An 11,254-nucleotide genomic window follows, 5' to 3' on the forward strand; every position below is an offset into this window, starting at 1 on the left:
TTGGAAGTTCTTTGTTTTTTTTTTATTCTATCACTTTGGTGTCACTCAGAAACATGCAAAAATCATACAAGAAAAACTTTTTGAATACTGTATCCAAGATGGAACTAAGAATAAACAATATTTACATAAACTCACACATAAAACAAACTCAAAACTAGGAAATGAAATGTTTATCCATAAATGTTAATGGTCTAAATAATAGTAATAAAAGGAGAAGCCTATTCAAGTACATAAACTTACATAAACCACAAATAGTCTTTTTACAAGAGACACACTTATTAGATAGAGATATAAACAACTTAAATATTAATAATTACACAGTACTAATAAACTCTCAATACAAAACAAAAAGAGGAGTAGCTATACTACTTAGCAACTCAACTATAACACCTAAAATAATTACTACTCATCAAGATACATCAGGTATGTTTTGTCTAGTTTCAATAGAGTTAAATAAGAGAATCTATACGTTAGTAAATCTATACTGGATCCCAGGACTAGGATTAAAAACAGTTAAACAGCATTTTGAAGAGATAATTCATTTAACTAAGGGTAGCCTGATATTGGCAGGAGACTTCAACTGTATAATGAATGAAAAAGATACAGATTCTAAATCCAAAAGAAGAAAACAACCCATCTCTAAAGCACTATCAAAATTTATAGATACATTGTATTTAAAAGATATAAATGAATTTGCAGAACCAGACTCACTAATCTTCACATTTTATTCTCATAGATATAAAACTAACTCTAGAATTGATAGAATATATGTTGCCAATGACCTAATAACAAAAAATGGCAAAGTCAAAATCATAAATTGTCCTTTATCTGATCATAATGCCATAGTCTTTGAGATAGAGCTTACACCATTTTATTCAAATCCCATTACTAGGATACCTTCCTATATCACAAAATTGAGAGATTTCAAAGAATTTTATGAAGAAACAATCAAAAACTTTCTAGAAATAAATTACACAGAAGATATTTCAGAAATATATGTCTGGGATTCATTAAAAGCAGTTACATATGGGAAGATATTATCCTGGTACATAAATAAAAGGAAGTTATGGAATAAAGATATGCTAGACTTACAAAACAAAGCAGATAAATTGAAACTGGAAATACAAAAGGGTAATGCTACTCAAGTTCAAGAACTTACACAAATCAATAAGAAGTATACAGAATTGCTACACCATAAGATTATGATTAACTTAGAAAAGATAAAAATAAACTCATACTCTACTAATTCAGCACACCTGAGATACTTAACTAATAGAACAAAAAAATAATTAAATCTAAGCAAATAAAAGAAATATTTATTCCCAATACTAACAAAAGAGTTACGGAACTAAATGATATTTTAGAAGCATTCAGACTCCAATTTAACATTGATAATTCCATAAATACTCAAGATACACCTACTAAGGATATAAAAAATACTTAGAAAACAATATTCATATTAAATTAACACAAGAACAAATAGACATTATAAACAAACCAATCAATATGACAGAATTAAAATCACAAATTAAAAGCTCAAGACAAATAAAGCACCTGGCCCAGACAATATGCTACCAGAAATGTATAAATTAATACCCAATCAAGCCATATCTTTATTATTAAAAGTATATGATATAGCCAATAAAGATTTGAATATACCACCCTCTTGGAAATATTCATTGATATCCCCAATTATCAAACCAGATAAAGATGAAAAACAGTGTTCCTCATATAGGCCAATATCATTACTCAATATAGACTACAAGATGTTTATGGCTATATACGCAGATAGGATCAAACACTTTCTTCCTTTCTTAATTCACAAAGATCAAACAGGTTTTATTAAAGGAAGAAATACTTCAGATAATATTAAAAGAATACTAACATTAATAGATTATAGCAAACATAAAGTCCTAAATTTAAATGTAATCTCATTAGATATTAATAAAGCTTTTGATTAGGTTAACTGGAACTTTCTTTCACTAGTTTTAAAAGAATATAACTTTCCTTCTAATTTTAATAATCTTATCCAAATACTATATGAAAAATCTACTGCATATGTTAAACTGGGATCATATAGATCAGGCCCTATAACAATAAAAAAGGGAACTAAACAAGGTTGCCCTTTATCACCATTGTTATTTGCATTACTCATAGAACCCTTTGCAAATCAAATCAGATCAAACAATAACATAAAGGGCATTTGTATTAATAAAATGTTAAACCTTAAAATCCAACTCTTTGCTGATGACATTTGAATGCTCTATTTAACTCCATGAATAAATTTCAAAATATTTCAGGCTTAAAATTTAATGAAAACAAAACTAAAATTATGCCCTGTAATTGTAAAAAAAAAATAATATAAACAAAAGATTTTCCAAATATATAGTAACAGAAAGTAAATTATTATATCTGGGAATAAATCTACTCAATGAATTAACAGATTCTCTAATATTTAACTATAATAAAATACTAGACAAAATAGAACAAACAATTGGTTACTGGAATAAATATATCTTTTCAACAGCAGACAGATTATATCTTATTAAAATAAACATATTTCCCAAAATATTATACTTAATACAAAATTTTTCATTGCCACCTCCCAAATATATTATTCAAAGATACAATAAACTAATTTTAAATTTTCTATGGTTTCCAAATAAACCCTGTATAGCCTTAAATAAACATTTGCCAGATTGGGAAGATGGTGGAATTAATTTACGGATATTGATTTATATATTACCTCATCTGTTATTAAAAACATAACACTATGGTTAAATAATTCATACACACCTATATGGAAACAAGCCCATGAGCAGATTTACATAGAAATCAATTATAATCACATACAAGACAACTTAACAGTAATACCATCACCCCTTATATGGATGTTAAAAGATTATTTTTAGGGAAAAGAAATAATATTAATAAATTGCCATCAAACTATGTAAGCTCTACACTTTCAGTGTTCAGAACATATATAAACAAAATACCAAATATTAATTCTTGGATTTTTCTTATTTTCCCTATAGCTTTTACACCAAATATTCTAGATACATTCCAAATATCTAAAATAAATATACTTAAAGAAGAAACATTACTCTTTTGGCATCAACTTATAGAGAAAGGGAAAATTCTAACAAAGGAACAGATAATTTATAATTATAATATAAATAAAGACAATTGGCTGTTTTACAAAATCTAAGGCATTTTCTTATAAATAAAATAGAACAAATGCAACCTTCAGTTAGACATGAAGCTCCAAAACTCATTGAATACCTTATTCTTATCACAAAACAGCCTTATCAGGGTACAGGTTATTTGTCTAATATCTATAAAATTGTTAAAAAACAAAAACTATCATGAAAAATCATACTGGGATTATTATACTTTAATAAACAACCATCCTCCAGTTGAAGAAGAAAAAGTAATATTCTAAAATCTTCCAAATTTTCTACATTATCAAAATACTGGCAATTATTCACTTGGAGATATCTACATAGAAGTTTCTATACACCACATAGGTTAGCCAAAATGTATTCTATTGAAGATCAATGTTGGAGATGCCATACCAAGATAAAAGCAGATTGGCAGCATGTTTTTATGAATGTATATGTCTCAATATGTACTGGAAATCCATTAATTATTTTTTCAGACTGTTTATAATGATAATTTTCAATTAACAAAGTCTTTAATTTTATTCAACTCTCCTATTCCAAACTGTGTACCAAAAAGACACTAAAATTCTATGGTCACTATTGGCTATTTCACGTAAAATCATAACTATACACTGGAAAAATGAGGCTTCGCCTACGTTCAAGGAATTTGAGACTTTAACAACAACAGTTGCTCACATGGAAATATTAACAGTGAAGAACAGAACTAAAAGATCTACTTCTTACTATTACTCTTGGATGAAAGTACTGGAAATACTTGAAAATATCGAAGAAGATATATCATCTTATGTTTCTAACTTTATATAATATAGAATTTCAATGTTATTTGCATAGACACCAATGTAAATAGTTATATAATGGTTTGAAGTTAGTAATGTTTTAGAATTGTAAATATGTTATTTATCTTTATTTCATGTAATGTTTAAGACATCTTATTTGAAATAATAAAAAAAAATATTTAGTGAAAAAGAGAAAAACATATGCTTAATTCAGAATTCAATAAGGTTGAGGCAAAATTAAGTACTAGAGGCTATTCTAAAAATATGGTGATGTCAGCTAGAATTCAAGTTGAACAAGAGTTAGGTATAATCAAGCATGTTAGGTCCCATAGTAGCAAGGAAATGAGAAATTTCAATATAAGAGAAAATAATTTTGACAGGGAGAGTATGGAGAAAGCATTGGGGGATAGCGCATTATTATTTTTTGTGAGTAGATTTTCAGAGTTCTCTAATATTTTAAGAAGAGTGGTTAATTCATTGTGGCCCATTATTAGTAGGGATGAAAAGATAGGACATTTATTTCCCAACAAAGTGACTTTTTCGTATGGTAGGTTTCAGAATTTAAAGGAACTATTAAGATTCAAACTTTATAAGAAACAATGGAATGCTGGGACATTTGCCTGTGGAAAGTGCAAAGTCTGCACTAGATGCAGAAATTTGGATGGCACTGAGATTAATGGGGTTAGTTTTAGTGCCATAGAACATTTTGATTGCAACTCTTTGGTTGTTGTTTATATACTGGGATGCAATTGTGCACCAAAAAAATGGTATATTGGCCAGACCAGGAGAAGAGTGAAATCAAGAATTCTTGAACACATTGGTGACATAAAGAGGGGGAGATTAGAAAGCCCAGTGGCCAGGCATTTTCACGAAGTACATGGGGGAATAGACAATGGTTTGATTTTTAGTATTTTGGGCAAACCCTGGGGGTTAGATTCCAATAATATTAATTTTATTAGGAGGCTGTTGAACTTGGAGTCTATATGTATTATCAAGTTTAATACTTTATATCCCAATGGTTTGAATTTAGAAATTTAATATTTATTAATTAAAGCATGTGTTTGTTAATATTTGTAGGTATGTTAGGGGTATATTGTATTAAGTATTTTTAGTAATTATAATATTTAATAAAAAATTTATAATTTATTTTGTAATTGAAATAAAATGTTATAAAATGTTAGGCAATGTATGATCACTAAGTTCCTTTAAATGATTATATATTTTTTTCTAAATGAATACATATTGTTTAATTATTTAATTGTTTAATTGACTATGGCTGTTGGTTTATAAGCGTTGGATTTTTTTATGGTAAATATTCCTTGTGAAGGCGAAGGGCGAGGTACCAGAATTTACTAAAGAATAAAAAGTTATCTATCACTTTTTGGCTGCTTATTTCTGGTCACCTAGTGTTTTTGGTGTATTTTCTTTTTGGGTTTTCGTATTTTGAATTATTATATAGACCAAGAAACCTTGGGCCATTTGGAAAAAGAAGCAAATGAGAAACTGAGAAAATATAAAGAACAAAATCTAGAGATTTTTGAAAGTTATAAAAAAGAAATATGGAAATGGGAAAGAGAGAGAGATCTGATATGGTGTAATATTTATGCAAAACAAAAAAGTCAAAATCATCAAAACAAAAAAGTAACTCCAAAAATATTCAAAGAGAAATACAGGCAAAAGCACCCAGATATGGAAAATTTTACAATACAAAAAAATAAGATCACAAAAGCAGGATGTAGAACAGAAGATTAGTAAAGAAAAAGAAGTTAAAAAATATAAGCTGAAGCTATGGAATACCTATGAAGTGAAGGATTTAGCATTGAAAGTCTAATACAGGTAATGTCACAGCATGATGGAACAATGAGTCCCCAAAGTAAGGAGGAACAGGAGGAGCAGGAGACAGATGAAAAAAACATGGACATGGGAAAGAAAATAGATTTAATATGGTGCAATATTTATACAAAGAAGAAAGCAAAACTAATCAGTCCAAAAAGAGCAGCACCAAAGATATTTGAAAAGAAATACATGTAAAGAGATCCAGATATAGAAAATTTTGCAATACAAAAATATAACAAAACAAAGGGAGAAAGTAGAAAAGAGGATAAGTAATGGAGAAGTTAAAGAAATAGAAACCGAAGTTATGAATTACAGTACTTGTGAAGTGAAGGATTTAGTGTAGAAAATCTAACTCTGATAACATCACAGCATGACAGAACAAAGAGTACCCAAATGAAAGAGAAACCAGTGGAAAAGGAAACATCTGCTCAGTTACCATATGAAGATACTTTGGATCCTTCAGTAGGAAACCAGTACAAAAGTTCAGTTGGAGTTGCACAGAAAGGGAACAAACAAAAACTGTGGCAACTCTGACACAGTCAATGTTGTAGAGTGATTGGCCAGTGAGTTCTCACATGATGGAGCAATGGATGACACAGGATGAAGTTGAAGAGATCATGGAACAGGAAGATATTCTGGAACTTTCTGTAGAGTGCCTGCAGGAAACAGAAAACAAAGAACGTGCCCTTGGTTTTAAAGAAAATGATCTAAGGGAAGAGTTACCTGATTTAATAGAAATGGATAGAAATATTAAGATTAATGAAAGAAATAAATTACAGAAAATCAATATGACACAAAATGTTAGACATTCTATAAAATAAATGAACACAGTACTCAAGACTGTTCATAGAAATTCATGTGATATAACAGAAGTAAATAGGATATAGTACTGTGCAGCTAAATTAATAACAGATAAAGTCTATAAGGAAAAGGAAGTGGAGAAATCATATTCCATCATGGAAGTACTGAGTAGAAAAAACTATATAGCAATTAAGATAAGAAGTGTTGCTGTTAGAAGAGTGCAGGAGAGGGAACAGATCAACAAAACTACTCAGAAAGATAGACGTGATAAAGGCAATGCCAGTATCAGGACAGAACAGGATCTATTGTGTACTATTGCAAATAATAAACTAAAGATATCATCACAGGCAAGAAAAACGTAGAAGATATGCTGATAAATATGAAGGAAAAGTACAAAATAAACAATTTATTGATGACCCAAAACAGTTTTGTAGCGAACTGGGAAACTAGACAAAAGGAATAGAAACATCACCAAAATAAAGAAGAAATAGACACATTTTGGAGAAATATCTATGAAAATCCTGCAGAACATAACAAAGTGCTGATGGGATAGAGAAGTAAAAGAAAGAATAAGAAGTTCAAATGTACAGGATATGAAATGGGAAGAAATAACGGCCACAGACATTCAAACAAATTAAGAAAACTCCTAATTGGAGAACCCCAAGACCAAATGCAATACATACCTTCTAGCTAAAAGTACTCACATCCAGTTAAATGTGGAAGCTGCAGGCAATGTTCATTTATTGATATGGATAAAATGAGGAAATCCTGGATATTATAAGAAAATGGAGGCTACCAGAGAGATACTACTGTAAAACTGACAGGCTTGTCTATTTGGCAAGGTGCTGTTCTTGTACAGCATTTTACATTGGGAAAAGTGAGAATGCTCTGAACAAAATAATTTACCAGCATAACTACAGTATTAATAAAAAAGATAGTAAGAGTGCTTTAGCAAGGCACTTGTTAACATGTCAGAATTTCACTAAATTTAAGTTTTTAATTTTGGAAAAAGTTTACAGTATGAAGTGTGGAGGAGACTGGAAAAAGTTTTTACTTCACAAAGAAATTATTTGGTAATTGAGAACTGATGCATCTAATCCACCTGGCCTCAGTGATACTATTTCTATAACTAGTGAACAAAGAAAAAGAGCTACAGAGATTTGGTTCTAGTTTTTAGAGTGCTTTTATTATCCTGTTTATTTTTATTTTTGTTAAATATTATTAAACTGTGCAGTAGATTTGAATGTAACTGGTGCTTTAAGGAAGATACGTGTAATTGAATAGGTGTGGATGGAATGTTGTTTAAATGATCATTTAACAGATCATAGTTGGTTCTGAAAAAGTTCCGAACATAGTAGGGATAAAACAACTTAACTCTTGGGCTGAACAATAAATTATGGCAATAAATATTTTATCATTTTTATCCATGAACTGTGGATTAGTTGTTTATTAAGATCTGTGAACTGTGGCCCAGTCATTTGTTTTTTTGTGTTTAATAGTATTTGCGACTGCTTTTGGACAAGGTACTCACACATTTTTTATCGAGGTGGTTTGGAATTGTTTAGCTGAGCAGTTACCAACATGTCTGCACACAGTTCAGAAAATGCTTTATTTGGGAATTTGCATATTCCCATTTTGTCTAAGCTTGTTGAGAATTTAACTTTGCTAGTACAACAACTAATACAAATTATAACAGCTGTTTCTTTCACAGTTCCAAATACATTGGCAGTGAGAGGGATGTAACAAATGGTAATCACAACAGTCATGTTATACAGTCCTTGAATGCCATGAATGTTGACTTTTCAGATAGAAATCCTAACAAATGGCTGGACAACTTAAATTATGAACAAGATGACAAGTCTGTTTATGCAACAAAAAAAGATTTCACAGTTGGGCAGCAAATCAAACAACTGGACAGAGTAGTTTTTAAATTTGAAACATTACAAATGGACAGTTATTTTCTTGGGGAAAGCATAAAATGCCAGCATGTGCCAAAAGGTTTAAGGGTATGGAAATACCCACATGGAGTGGAAGAACATATACCTTTCCACATGGAGTTATTTGACAAGACAGGGTTAGAATAGACTCTTTTGGTGATGAAAGAGAATGACTGGCACATGAGTGCTTTAAAAATGAGATTTCCCATTTAATTACCTCCATTACGTAAGACCTTTTGGTTCCCCAATACTAGACTAGTTACAACAGGTTCTTTCATGTTGTTGAAGCAAGAATGGCATCAGTTAAAATTCAGTTAAGATTGAAAACTACAAACAGTTGTGATGAGATGATGCTGATTATTAAAAAAAAAAAAAAAAAAAACGGTATAGCCAAAGAGTCTTAAACATGAGCAGTCCTGCAGTCATCAGACTAGGGCAAATATTGAGATAACAGATGGATTGGGTAATGAATTCAACAGTGCCTCAAGTTCTCCTTTACAGCAACCAACATTGAGAAGCTCCAAAAGACAGAAAAAAACCCAATGCACAAACAGAGGAAAAAGGGAAAGAACAGGACATGGCACAAACAATGGAATGGCAACCAACAACAGTAACACTAGTACAGCAATTGATTGTAGGTGATAGGGAGATTTTAAATCAAGGTACTGTGCCTATTAAAACATATTTTAATTACAACATTTTTAATTTTACTGATCTCGACAGTGGTCCACAACATCACAGTTATTTGTAAGGGAATTCATGTTTATCCCTTCTGGCAGGGCCAGTCTTGGTCAAACTTTAATTGATTTAAAGCTGATTTGTGAGAAAACTTAACTTGCAAATATATGTGGGTGATAATACAAACAAGAACTCCCACAAAGTGCTGTTGAAATGCAAAAGTATTTTTAATTCTCCCACACAGTCAGTCTTAAATGCCTTTAAGATGGATTGTGAGCAAGAAATAAGAAGTTTATTATGAAACTGTAGGGATACATTTTCTATAATCTTTCTGTTGAAGAAAAATCCATTTTAAATTACTTTGTGACACACAAAACCAACAGATGTATGAGACCTGATAAAGGAGGAGGAGGAATGATTCTAATGGACACTGTTGATTAATGTCTTCTATGTTGGCTTACACTTGTATATATCAAACTGTATCTATTAATGAAATCAATACAGCTTATAGAGCCATTAATTTGTATCTTAACAAATTATTATTGTAGAAAATTATTTCTGCAGATTTGGCACCATTTTTTAAATTAGACAACCCCATCATAACAAAGATTTTTGGAGTGCTGAAGATTCAGTCAAACATTAATCATCCCTCACTTCATCCCATCATATCACCAAGGGGATAAGTTATTGAAAGTATAGACAAATATATTGATAGGAAGTTAAAAAATTTAATAATAAACAAGCAGAAGACCGTTGCAAAAAAATACCACAAAAAAGTGAAAGCGCTTGTGAAACCTGAATAAAAATTCGGACTGCCATCCTTGTTTTTGCCTTGACCATTTTTTTTGGATTAAGTTAAAAAAATTGCTTTTGAACAGTAAATATTGTTTGAAAGATTTATGACATTTTATCGATAAGTTAAGACACTTAGAAGTGGATGATGATAGTCTTCTGGTTACTTTGGATATTAAAAATTTGTTCACAGTTATTCCTCATGAAGAGAGACTTTTATGTTTCTGTGAGGTGATTACTGAATAAGACATTTTAACAGTGGAAGAGATTCATCTAATTGCAAAGTTTATGAATATTATTTTATACAATCATTTTATTTTTTTTGAAGGCAAATATTTTTAGCAGTTACAGGGAGTAGCAATGGGGGTCACCTGTGCCCCCATTTTTGCCACTACAGTTTCACAGTGGTGGGAGAAAGAAAAACATGTTTAACATTGATTTGTATAAAAAATGTCGGTGTACCTTCATACCTAGATAATATTTTCTTAATATGGAAGGGCAACCAAGTACAACTCGAGTTTATCAGCAAGTTGGAAAAAAATACTTTATTTTTAAAATTCACCTTCACAGCTAGTAAGGGTGATATACACTACTGGATGTTAAAATTTTAAAGGGTAAGCAACACAAATTAGAAACACTTGGTTATAGAAAACGTACATTCAGTAATTCTTTTCTTCATTACACCACTAGTCACCATATATGTCAAATGAGGGGGTTGCTAAGGAGCAAATTCATTATGAATTTAAGGCTCACTTCTAAAGATGAATGGTCTATAGAAGAGTTGAACAAACTGAAATCTATGTTCCTTGAGTGAGGATATCCAGAAGCTAATATTCTAGCCAAGTTTTATATAAAGAAATGAATGGTATGGACCTATTATCCATACCAGTTTGGATCGATTAGCAAAAAATAATCATCAAAATGGTTCCAATAGGGTAAATAGCAGCAATAATAGATTTTTTAAGTGCATGGTGTTGCATTAGTCAGTAGATATGGGTGACATGAAGAAAATTATGTATAAAAACTGAAACTTAAAAAAAGAAAAAATGTTTAACATTGATTTGTATAAAAAATGTCGGTGTACCTTCATACCTAGATAATATTTTCTTAAAAACTTATTGAGAAGTACTGATTTACCACATGCAAATTTTTTGTACCCCCCCCCGGTTTTATTTATAAAAATAGGAACGATATTAAAAAAAATCTTAGAGAGAGCAGATCATAGTGTTAAATGTGGAAGTTGCAGGCAATG

Source organism: Protopterus annectens, chromosome 3.part1 (assembly GCF_019279795.1).
Source record: "Protopterus annectens isolate FY-2018-M chromosome 3.part1, PAN1.0, whole genome shotgun sequence".
NCBI lineage: Eukaryota > Metazoa > Chordata > Ceratodontiformes > Protopteridae > Protopterus > Protopterus annectens.